The 12,829-nt window shown below is 39.1% G+C and overlaps 1 non-coding gene across 1 annotated transcript; it reads right to left on the reverse strand.

Annotated features, from left to right (window-relative positions):
- Positions 1–12,387: 12,387 nt before the first annotated feature.
- Positions 12,388–12,494, reverse strand: LOC121013509 (U6 spliceosomal RNA). Its single transcript, XR_005782747.1, has one exon. It is a non-coding gene; the product is annotated as a U6 spliceosomal RNA (small nuclear RNA).
- Positions 12,495–12,829: the final 335 nt, after the last annotated feature.

Here is a 12,829-nt window from a genome sequence, read left to right on the forward strand (position 1 = left end):
CTTTCTTTCTTTCTTTCTTTCTTTCTTTCTTTCTTTCTTTCTTTCTTTTTTAAATGTTTATTTCTTTATTTTGAGAGAGAGGGAGTGAGCATGAGTGGGGGAGGGACAGAAAAAGAGGGAGAGAGAGAATCCCAAGCAGACTCCACGCTTAGCACGGAGCCTGATCTCACAACTGTGAGATCATGACCTGAACCTAAATCAAGAGTTAGACACTTAACCAACTGAGTCACTCAGGCACCCCAAACAGATCTCTTTTTTTTTCCCCCTTTGGGTTCTTTCAGTTGTGTTATTACTTCACCAAAAGGGCAGGATATACTCTCTTTTTTTGATTAAAGAAATCTTAATTTAAAAGATGACATGAATGCAATACAACCAATGAAAATTTATTATGGATGCAGGGAATGGTCTGTGTTGTTTGGCCATTTGGTGGAAGCTGGGGCCAATAAGGACCCAGCCAGCTGCTCTGCCCAACACAAGTGCTGTCCTGTCCCCATCTCTGTTCACACAACCAGTTCACCGATAAACAGGGACAGCTAACTGAATTTCTCTTCTTTGTCATGATATAACAAATCTTTGGAGTACACAACATTTTCTTCTCAACATTGACAAATACAAATGAAGAAAAGAATGAATAACTGTTCTTCATAAAGAGCCATTCATTATAAACTTGCAAATAAGTAAATCAAATACTCGCAAACACAGTTACAAATGAGAGAAGGTGTGTTTGGAGTAAGGATTCCATTGCTAAAGTACAAGTTTGCAAAACATTAATTTAAAGGCCCTCGGAAAGTAAGAGACCATATATATGTTCTGGCATTTACCTTTAATTATGGCATTTGTGATATTTGGTTAAGACTGTTATTTAATACAATGATTTTGATCACATTCTAGCCTCAGTGAGCTTTGGGAGTGATTTCAACTTTAGCATGGAAGTAAAAACCTATTTCTATTCTTTCCCTGCAGGATATTGTCAAGACAAAGGTCCTTTGTTTGCTCTGTAGGTTTGTAAAGATTATGGAATGCCTTAAACGGTCAAGATAGAACATGGGACATCATACAATGAGCTGTCTGGTTTCTAGGGATTTGTATTTTAATGCTTTGCACTGTATTGGGAAACGTAATTTCAGCACATGACCTTGATGGGTTGAAGATAGGGTAGAGATGGCAAGCAAACCCTCTTCCTCCATGGTTTTCTTTCTATTGGGGTTTTTGGTGAGATAGGAGAACTGACTTGGGTCTTGAACAGCAACTAATACTAATAGAAGTCCACTCAATTGGTGGAAGAAATACATGACTTTCCTGAGACATTCTCTAGGTGTGCTGTCATCACTAAATTATTTAGTGATGCTTGGTTCATATGTGTTCTTTTTTTTTTCTTAAACAAAATATCGACATATGAAAACAACTCATGTTGTATCAGACATTTATCTTTGGTGCTCGAGGTGTTATTGACATATATCATGTCAAACTAGTTGAAAGAGTAAGTATCTTAAACTTCTACAGATGTTTGGGGGTGTGTGTGTGTGTGTGTGTGTGTGTGTGTGTGTGTGTGTTATCTTTCTCACATCCCAGAACACTCATGAATTTTTAAATCAAGTGATGTTTATTTTTTTAAAAAAGATTCCAAGGACTATTGAAACTCAGACCTCTTAAGAAATCAAATACCTTGGACCAATATTCTTTTTTATGACATAAAAAAGAAATGCCACGTGGACAAGGCTAATGGCTTGTTGTAAGTTAGCAGCACACTCCTACATCTTACAATTTTCTCTACGGGGAAAATATCGGGAGTGATGATGCCTTCGTTCGACTGCTTATTTCTGGAATGCTAGACCCTACACTCACACACCTTACTTGCATTATCTCCATATATACAAAACCATTAGGGGGTATTTTCATTGTTAGGAAAATCCAGTGCCATTTTCTCCCCCTTGAAATATGAAGATAACTGAGATAGAACTGATATTTTGGGAAAGAGCTTAAATTATTTAAATAACTGCCTTCCTTCCCTGTTCAATGAATAGAATTGTAAATTAAAAAATATTTTGTCAATTTTAGCTTTCTTTTCTTATTTTGGTTTTAGGTCTGGTCCCTATTCAGGTAAAAATGTTCTGTTTTATTTAAAACTATATCCAAAAGAGCGAGATGAATTATCCTTTTATTTTTGGCTTTTTATCATTAGTTTCCTTTGAAGACACAGATGGCGCATGATGTTCTATTGCGATTAACAACTACCGCATCATAAACCAAGCTCAGCTCAGAGCTGCAAACTAGTGGAAACAAAAAAACTTAAATGCCTCTGACAAAGGAAGAGAGGGTTTTAAATAGAGTTGGGAAGACATAAGTTATGATGAGGGCTGTGGGTAACTCTATAGGGTAAGGAGCTATTGACCTGTCCACCAAGTTACTGAAACCTCTCCCGGAGCTCCAGGAAGGAAAATAAAGTGTTAGTAGAAGTTTCCTGTGATCCTTCCTCATCGTGACATAGGATCCCTTGGGAAATCTGCTGCTGTTTCAGGGTCTGTCTATGTCTATGCGGAGCCGTGCTATCTTCCCAATGTCATGTTCTAAGCCTCTGAGCAACTTATCCAATTAACTCTTACTCACTCACATGCCATCTTCATGGGCAGATCTTCCCAAGATGCCTATCTCTCACATTTGAGTTTGACTTTAAAAAAAATTTTTTTTAGTGTTTATTTTTTGAGAGAGAGAGAGAGAGCAGGAGAGGTGCAGAGAGAGAGGGAGACACCGAATCTGAAGCAGGATTCAAACTCTGAGATCATGACCTGAGCCGTAGTCAGTCGCTTAACCGACTGAGCCACCCAGGCGTCCCGAGTTTTACTTTTAAATGGGCTCGTTAAATGTCCATGTTAATGTTAAAATTTAGCAGACTGAAGCCATTTCTTCAAAAGCCCGATCAACTTAGAGATTGCATTAGGTGAAATAAAAAACACAGACAATAAAACAACGAGATTTAGCATTTTAGAGACATTATGACAGCACTTTAATTTTTGGCAGCTTTATTGAAGTATAATTTACATAGTATTCAATTTACCCTCACAATTCAATGATTTTAGTAAGTGTACAGAGTTGTGCAGCTCTCACTATAATTCAATTTGAGATCATTTCTATTACTCCAGAAAGTTCTCTCTTGCCCATTAGCAGTTAATTCTCACTCCTGTCCCCAGCCCTAGGCAATCATTGAACTTCTTTCTGTGCCTATAAATTTGCCTTTTCTAGACACATTAGATAAATGATAAATCATAGAAATCATAGAATATATGATCTTTTGCATTTTCCTTCTTTCACTTAGCATCATGTTTTCTTTTGTTTTGTTTGCTTTGTTTTTGGAGAGAGAGCAAGAGCATGAGCAGTGAGGGGGCAGAGAGAGAAAGAGAGAGAGAGAGAGAGAGAGAGAGAGAGAATCTGAAGCAGTGTCCATGCTCATCATGGAACCTGACATGGGGCTTGATCCCACGATCCTGGGATCCTGACCTGAGCTGAAATCAAGAGTTGGAAGCTCAACCGACTGAGCCACCCAGGTGCCCCTAGAATAATGCTGATCCATATTATAGCATATAGTAGTATTTTGTTCTTTTTAGTTGGTGAATGATAGTCCCGCATTTTGATTTTTTAAGCAGGGGTTTGGCATACTGTGGAAACACGGAACCAACTAAAGGACAGAACTTGACTTTACTGTTAACAACTATATGCCAAGTGTTTTAGAGAGAAACAATGAGATAAGTACTTTCCCTTCACTTTTGAGAACTGGAGTGGAACACGATGACTAGTTTCTCATCATTTCTACTTAGACCTGTTATGGAAATAACACTGCAGTTTGTTCTGGGGAGGTTGTAATAGAGTTAGCAGCTTTTTAAATATGTATCAGTTACTCCTGAGAGAGAAGCTATATTCCTGCCGTGACCTCTTTATACAGACACTGGCTGGGACATAGTCTCTCACCTCTAGTCTCCCAGGTTACATTAGATATGAAGAAAGAGGCAACAAATCAGTAACAATGTAAAATAGAAGACAAAGGCTTAAAATTATACAGCAGGGAAAATGATATGAGCTACAGTTACACTCAACATTATGGATTAATCGCAGGAACAAAATATTGAATGAAAATTTCAAAGCCACGGAGATTCACTGTGACCATTTATATATATAATTAATACAAATAATATACATAATATTATATAATAATTAAATTATTATATATTATAAATAATATAAGTAATAAATACTTCTATATAAATTATATAAAGAAATAGTTATAATTCTATATGAATAATTATTTAATTATAAAATTATATATAAATTATATATAATTGTATCTCATGAAACTATTTGGAAACACAAAACTCAGAAGAGTGATTTTATCTAAGGGTAGTAGAAGAGGGAGCACAAAAGTGGATTCACTTGTGCATTAAATGGATTTTGGGTGTTTGTCTTCATGTGTCTGGTGAGGCTCTGCTTCCTGGTCATGTCTTTTTCCTGTGTCCTCCCCTGGCTAAAGGGGCTAAAGGTCATTATTATAAGTGCAACTACTCCCATGCATGAGGGTTCTGCCCTCATGACCTAGTCTTCACCCAAAAACCTCACCTCTAATACCATGACTTTGGGGTTTGGCTTTCAACAGATGAATCCGGGGAGGGGGAACAAGCATTAGGTCTATAATAATGGCTTTTATTGCTGTGTTTCAGAACTTACATATGGATTGCATATCTCTCTTTTGTGCGGATTAAATATTATATAATTAGATCACTGTGGGATATCAACCATGAAACAAGCTTGATACAATCCATATGTTGTATAAAGTCATTAACCTATCATGTCTTCTCAGATGATGTGGAAATGTTTTTATTTCTAATAAAGCCATTCTTTGATAGCATTAAATATTTCAAATGTTGACATTCAAAAGAAAATCTGCTATCCACTCTCCAGGAGTATGTCAGGACGGACTACCTGTTGAAAGTGGTAACTTGGGTGAGGCCAAACAATTTTTTACAGACTGAGTATCTTTGGGGTTCATTGCCCTTGGGATTGATTATCCAGTTCTCTTTCTCATTCACCTTGTGGGACTTTTCACTACTCATTAAACACCTCCATTAGAGAGGAGGCAAAGGAAAGGAGAGGGGGTGAAATTCAAAACGCCCTATGTTATTTCAGTGTTGGTTAGCAAGCTGTGCTGGTAAGAGCTATAGGACAGGCACTGAAATTAATGGCTATGCTCAATATTGTTGGTTATCTGTGAAATTCACTTTAAGGTGTCCTTTCTTACATTTTTTTAGATAGAGTTCCAATCAAAAATGGGCCTTTTGGATGGGTTCTGCATCACGTGACAGAAAGCCCATCGTGATATAAGCAAAGGGAAATTTATTGGCTCTTGCGGGTGAAAAGTCCAAGGATGTGGTTGGGTCCGTACATCTAGGCTTGGCACTTAAATCCATCACTAGAACATGGCCCACATTTCTCCCCTGCCTTCTGCTGGGTTGACTTTTTTATCAGGCTCCAAATGGAATCAGCATCACTGCCTGAGAGTTTGAACATCCTTGCTCCCATGTGTAACCTTAGTGGAAAAGGGGAGAAGGCTTTTTTCCCACAACTCGGGTAAAGGCTCACGGTGACTCAATGGCTCTGACAGGCTCACTGAACACCACACAGACTTATCGCTGAAAAAGTCCGTGGTTACCTGCTCTTTTTAGTTTTCCCTCAGGCACAGATAAAAATCTAGAGTAGATCATATCTGTGATCTTGACTTTCACTTCTTATCCTCATAATCAGGATTTTTTCTTTACCAATATTCTGAACTTGCTCTTTTTTTTTTTTCCCCAACGTTTTTTATTTATTTTTGGGACAGAGAGAGACAGAGCATGAACGGGGGAGGGGCCGAGAGAGAGGGAGACACAGAATCGGAAACAGGCTCCAGGCTCCGAGCCATCAGCCCAGAGCCCGACGCGGGGCTCGAACTCCCGGACCGCGAGATCGTGACCTGGCTGAAGTCGGACGCGTAACCGACTGTGCCACCCAGGAGCCCCTGAACTTGCTCTTTTAAGGCCACTATCAATTCTGATGATAAAAACAATCGTCTCTTCCTGGTTTTCATCCTCTTTGGTTTTTTCATATAGCGTTGGTTGCTGGATTGTTATTGGTTTATTATGAAAATTATATATGTTTTACTACCATTGTACGCAAGTAATGCATAGGTATGGTTCAAATAAAGCAGAAGTATCTTAATCAAGAAACGAAAGTCACACATTATACTTCTTCCAGTGCCCTCTTTTCCAATGTGGTGGTCACCAAGTACTGAAAATTTACCAATTACTGTATTCTCTATCTATCTATCTATCTATCTATCTATCTATCATCTTTTCATCAATAGAAATACAGGCATACTTTGCTTTATTGCACTTTGAAGATACTGGGTTTTTTGTTTTTTGTTTTTTACAAATTGAGTTTGTGTCAACCTTGCAGCAAGCAAGTCAATCAGCACCATTTTTCCAATTACATTTGTTCACTTTCTGTCTCTGAGTCACATTTTGGCAATTCTTCTAACATTTCAAACTCTTCATGTTGATCTGTGATCAGTGATCTTTGATGTTGCAATGATCTTTGATCTCTTGTAATTGTGTTGGGGGTGCCCTGAACCGCACCCATACAAAGGAGTGAACTTACTTGAGAAATGTGTGTGCCATCCTGCTCTATTGACCATCTCTTCCCCTGTCTGTCTGTCTCTCTTCCTCTTTTTCTCTCTCTCCTGTCCAGTTTCCCTATTCCTTGAGATGCAACAATATTGAAATTGGGCCAGTTAATAACCCTACCACAGCTTTTAAGTGTTTAAGCAAAGAGTCACAGGTCTCTCACTTTAAATCAAAAGCTAGAAATGATTACGCTTAGTAAAGAAAGAACATGGAAAGCTGAGATAGGCCAAAAGGTAGGCTTCTTGCACTAAACACTCAAATTGTGACTACAAAGGGAAAGTTCTTGAAGGAAATTAAAAGTGCTACTCCAGTGAACACACTAATGATAAGAAAGTGTAATAGCTTATTGCTGATAAAGAGAAACTTTTAGTGGTCTGGATAGAAGATCAAACCAGCCACAGCATCCATTGAGCCAAAGGCTAATCCAGAGCAAGACCCTAACTCTCTTCACTTCTGTGAAGGCTGAGAGAGGTGAGGAAGCTGGAGAAGAAAAGTGCGAGGGACACCTGGACGACTCAGCCAGCTAAGCATCAGGCTCTTGATTTCGGCTCAGGTCACGATCTCAAGGTTCATGGGATCCAGCCCTGCATCTGGCTCTGTGCTAGAGGCTGCTTGGAGTTCGCCCTCTCCCTCTCTCTCTCTGCCCCTCCCCAGTTCACACACCCTCTCTCTCTCTCTCTCAATGTAAATAAATAAACATTGGTTGGTTCATGTGGTTTATGGAAAAAAGCCATCTGCAGAAGGTGAAAGTGCAGGGTGAAGCAGCAACAAGTTATCCAGAAGATCTGCTAAGACAATTAGTGAAGGTAGCTACACTAAACAGATTTAAAAAAAAAATTTATGTTCATTTATTTTTGAGAGAGACAGAGACAGAATGCGAGTGGGTTAGGGGCAGAGAGAGAGAGGGGGACACAGAATCCGAAGTGGGCTCCAGGCTCTGAGCTGTCATCAGAGAGCCTGACGCAGGGCTCGAACTCATGAGCTGTGAGATCATGACCTGAGCCGAAGTCGGACGCGCAACCAATTCAGCCACCCAGGCGCCCCTAAACAGATTTTTAATATAGGCAAACAGCCTTCTAGTGGAAGAAGATGCCATCTAAGACTTTCATAGCTAGAGAGGAGAAGTCAATAACTTGTCTTTGCCTGGCTTCAAACCTCAAAAGACAAGCTGACTTTCTTGTTAGAGGCGAAAGCAGTTGGTGACTTTCAATCGAAGCCAATGTTCATTTACCAATCCAAAATTTCAGCACCCTTAATAATTATGCTAAATATACTCTGCCTATATTCTATAAATGGAACAGTAGAGTCTGGATGATAGCACATCTGTCTGCAATACAATTTACTGAACATTTTAAGCCCACTGTTGAGATCTACTGCTCAGAAGGAAAAAAAAAAAAGATTCCTTTCAAAATATTACTGCTCATTAACAGTACTCTGGGTCATCCAAGAAGTCTGATGGAGATGTACAATGAGATTAATGTTTAATGTCTGCTACTACGTCTTTTTTGCAGCCCATGGATCAAGGAGTCATTTTGACTTTCAAGTCTTATTATATAAGAAATACACTTTGTAAGGCCTTAGACAGTGATTCCTCTGATGGATCTGGGAAAAGTACATTAAAAACCGTTTGGAATGAATTCACCATTCTAGGTGCCATTAAGACCATTTGTGATTTATGGAAAGGGTCACAATATCCACATTAAGAGGAGTTTAGGAGAAGTTGATTCCAACCTTTATGGATGACTTTAAGGGGGCAAGACTTCAGTGGAGGAAGTAACTGCAGATATGGTGGAAACAGCAGGAGAACTAGAATTAGAAGTGGAACCAAAAGATGAGACTGAATTGCTGTAATCTCATGATCAAACTTGAATGGATGAGGAGTTGCTTCTTATGGATGAGCAAAGAAAGCGGTTTCTTGAGATGGAATCTACTCCCGGTGAAGATGCCGGGAAGACCGTTGAAATGACAACAAAGGCTTTAGGATACTACACACACTTAGTTGATAAAACAGCAAAGGTCAGCCTTGAGAGGATTGACTCCAATTTTGAAAGAAGTTCTATGGGTAAAATCAAACAGCATCGCATGCTACAGAGAAAATGTTCATGAAAGGAAGAGTCAATCAATACAGCAAACTTCACTGTTGTCTCATAACAAACTGCCACAGCCACCTCAGCCTTCAGCAACCACCACCCTGATCAGTCAGCAGCCATCAACATCGAGGCAAGACCCTCCACCAGCAGAAAGACTGACCTGCTGAAAGCTCAAATGATGGTCAGCATTTTTCAGCAATGAAATATTTTAATGAAGTTAAATATTTAATTTAAAATAATTTTATTTATTTATGTATTATTATTTTTTTAATGTTTATTTTTTTTTTTGAGAGAGAGAGACAGAGCGCAAGCAGGGGAGGGGCAGAGAGAGAGAGGGAGACACAGAATCCAAAGCAGGCTCCAGGCTCTGAGCCGTCAACACAGAGCCCGACACGGGGCTCGAACTCACAAACCGTGAGATCACGACCTGAGCCGAAGTCGGACGCTCCACCGACTGAGCCACCCAGTCACCCCTTAATTTTGAATAATTTTAATAAGATATTTTAATTGTTTCTTTAGACCTTATGCTATTGCACACTTAATAGACTATATTTTAGTGTAAATATCCCTTTTATATGCACTGGGAAACCAAAAAATAAATTTGACTCACTTTATTGTAATACTCACTTCATTGCAGCGGTCTGGAACCAAGCCTTCAATATCTCCGAAGTATGCATGTGTATAGATATGTGCATGAATATATATTATGAATATATGAATATACATTATGTTATGCTTATTTTCTTCTTACATATTTGGGATAACAAATATATATATATAATTTTTTTGATGTTTATTTATTTTTGAGAGAGAGAGACAGAGCATGAGCAGGGGAGGGGCAGAGAGAGAGAGGGAGACACAGAATCTGAAACAGGCTCCAGGCTCTGAGCACGGAGCCCGATGCGGGGCTCGAACTCACAGACTGCGAGATCATGACCTGAGCTGACATCGGATGCTCAACTGACTGAGCCACCCAGGCGCCCCTAATATATATACATATATGTATATATGTATATATTCTCTTTCTCTTTCTCTCTCTTTCTCTATAGATAGAGATATATATATACAGTATCTCTCAATCCATCTATCTCTGGAATTTACTTGTAAATTTAACTGTATGAATTAGAAATCTTTCCATGATGCCAAGCATAGATAGATCTACTTCATTCCAATGGTTGTGTAATGCTCTCTATAGTATTAATGAACCATAATTTAATCATTGCTGATTGATGGGCATTTACCCTATTGACCTTTTGTTGGTGTTATTTCAAACAACACCACATCATTCTCTCTCTCTCTCTCTCTCTCTCTCTCTCTCTCTATATATATATATATATATATTTAAATTTTTCTCTTGGCTTGGATACTGTGTGACTTACACACTCTATATTGTCTTCACGATATCTTTGATCACCTCTTTTATTTTTGTTGTGTCTTCTTACACAAATCACCTAAATGTGGGCTCTCCCTAAGGTTCTGTGGCTGCTTCTCTCATTTCTTCCTGTACATTTAATGATCATATCCATTTTCAAGTCTTTAATTAGCATTTCCATACATATAGTTCTCCAATTAGGTCTTGTGCTCCATTTAATTCTTAAAGGACTAGCTATGAATTTTCATATGCCCTTGGTCATTTCCATATGAATATGTCTCACAGGCAGCACGTCCGTAACTAGATTCTTTACATTCTCCCTTAAACTAATTTCTCTGCCAACATTGATTATGATTGGTTATTGATGAGAAGGAAGAAATGGCGTTACAATGAAACAAAATTTCCAGAGGCTCCCAGCCACATTAAACCAGCCCGGGCCTGTCATGCAGAAGAATGAAAATAAATTTGGTTTTATAATGATGATAAGGCAAAACCATAAAAATAACTCTTAAAAACAAGCATCAAAGTGAGAAAATAGCCCGTGTTGTGAGGTATCACAAATTATCTGTCAAAGACTTGTATTCTTTAAAAACTTATGGTGATTGGGATGCCTGGGTGGCTCAGTCGGTTAAGCGTCTTAATTTGGCTCAGGTCATGATCTCGCGGTTCGAGCCCCGCATCAGGCTCTGTGCTGACAGCTCAGAGCCTGGAGCCTGCTTCAGATTCTGTGTCTCCCTCTCTCTGTCCTTCCCCTGCTCTTACTCTGTCTCTCTTTCTCTCAAAAATGAATAAACATTAAAAAAAAAAAGAATTTTAAGAAATTATGGTGATCAGAATCCAACCATCAAAAGGCACCCAATTAGATCATCTGTGGTTAGGGTTCAAATCATCTTAAATGGTAGGAACAGGCACTGTGCTCCATACAGCTGGCCAATAATCCAGATTCAGCTTAGTTTGTCTAACAACATAGTCTTTCTTCTCTGAGTTTTGTAATAATGTAAGAAGGGCTGATACTCATCTGTTACGAACAGCAGTGATTACACCAAAGGTTAAAATTGACATACTTCCATTCAGGTGGGTAAATGTTCCAACTCTGCGATGTACCTCCTCAAGCCTCCTTTGCTCTTCTGCTGATCTCTCCTGATTTAGCTACTGAGCGGTTTATGCCTGGGGTAACAGGAGGGGTAGGAAGAAGGGGGAGTTTAGGAGCTTGCTCGAGTACTACAGGCATCCAGTTTTTATTTACGAATGACACTAGTTGTCAAAAAGTTTGAATATTGTCTGTCTAGAACCTGGAAAATTATCTTGAAAACGAGAATAGGGGCGCCTGGGTGGCTCAGTCGGTTAAACATCTGACTTCAGCTCAGGTCATGATCTTGTGGTTCATAGGTTCAAGCCCCACGTCGGGCTCTGTGCTGACAGCTCAGAGCCTGGAGCCCGCTTCGGATTCTGTGTCTCCCTCTCTCTCTCTGCCCCTCCCCTGCTTGTACTCTCTCTCTCTCTCAAAAATAAATAAAACATTAAAAGAAAAAAAGAAAACAAGAATAAAGATAGAGATAATGAAGAAACAAATTTAAATTCAAGGTATGAGTACTTTTTAATCCATTTAAGTAGGAAGTTGTAATAATTATTGCGATCATTTGTGTCAATTGTTTGAAGCATTGAAATATATCCAATTTATTATTTGGGATTTCGATTCAATGTGAGAATTTTGATTAAGTTAATTTGAAATCATTACTGAAATGCTTGAAAATTTTTTTGTTACATCATTGGCTTTCATTGGTTGTATAATAATGTTTGTCTTAATAAAAGAATGTAATTAATAAACTCAGGAAACTGACTAATATGCAAAGTACAAACAACAGGGGTTGTTCCTGTCCAAGCAGGACTCTCCTTAAATATAAAAAATAATGCTATAAATGTGCACAACGACCCATGCCAGCTGTCCACCCGCAGTTCCTTTTTCCATTTGGCAAATGTTTATTTCCACGTGTCAAGTAACAGACAATGGCCTGTCGACTTTATCACTACTTGCCTCTTGTGCATTTTCATCTCCCTCTGACTCATCGGGTTGGAATTCTAGATGCTTAGTTAGCCACAGCACAGGGTTTGGGACAGTGGACTGCGCTTGCAAATTGCAAATCGGCAGGTGCCAAGGTTAGATGGCCTTTTTTTCTCCTTTCATGTCACACAGGTTTTGCACACATTTTATTTTATTTCTTTCAATATAAAAAGCTTCACAAATTTGCGTGTCATATTTGCACTGGGGCCATGCTAATCTTCTCTGTGCCGTGCCAATTTTAATATATGTGCTGCTGAAGTGAGCTCAGTTTTTTTTAATGTTTATTTATTTTTGAGAGACAGAGAGAGACAGAATGTGAGTGGGGGAAGGGCAGAGAGAGAGGGAGACACAGAACCCGAAGCAGGCTCCAGGCTCTGAGCTGTCAGCACAGAGCCTGATGCGGGACTTGAACTCACAGACTGTGAGATCATGACCTGAGCTGAAGTTGGACACTTAACCAACTGAGCCACCCAGATGCCCCAGCACTATTTTATTATTATTATTTTTTAGTAAGCTCTATGCCCAATGTGGGGCTTGAACTCATGACACGATCAAGAGTCATGTGCTCTACTGACTAAGTCAGCTAGGCACTCCTCACACA

This window comes from Herpailurus yagouaroundi, unplaced genomic scaffold, assembly GCF_014898765.1.
Source record: "Herpailurus yagouaroundi ecotype Mexico unplaced genomic scaffold, PumYag 198, whole genome shotgun sequence".
NCBI lineage: Eukaryota > Metazoa > Chordata > Mammalia > Carnivora > Felidae > Herpailurus > Herpailurus yagouaroundi.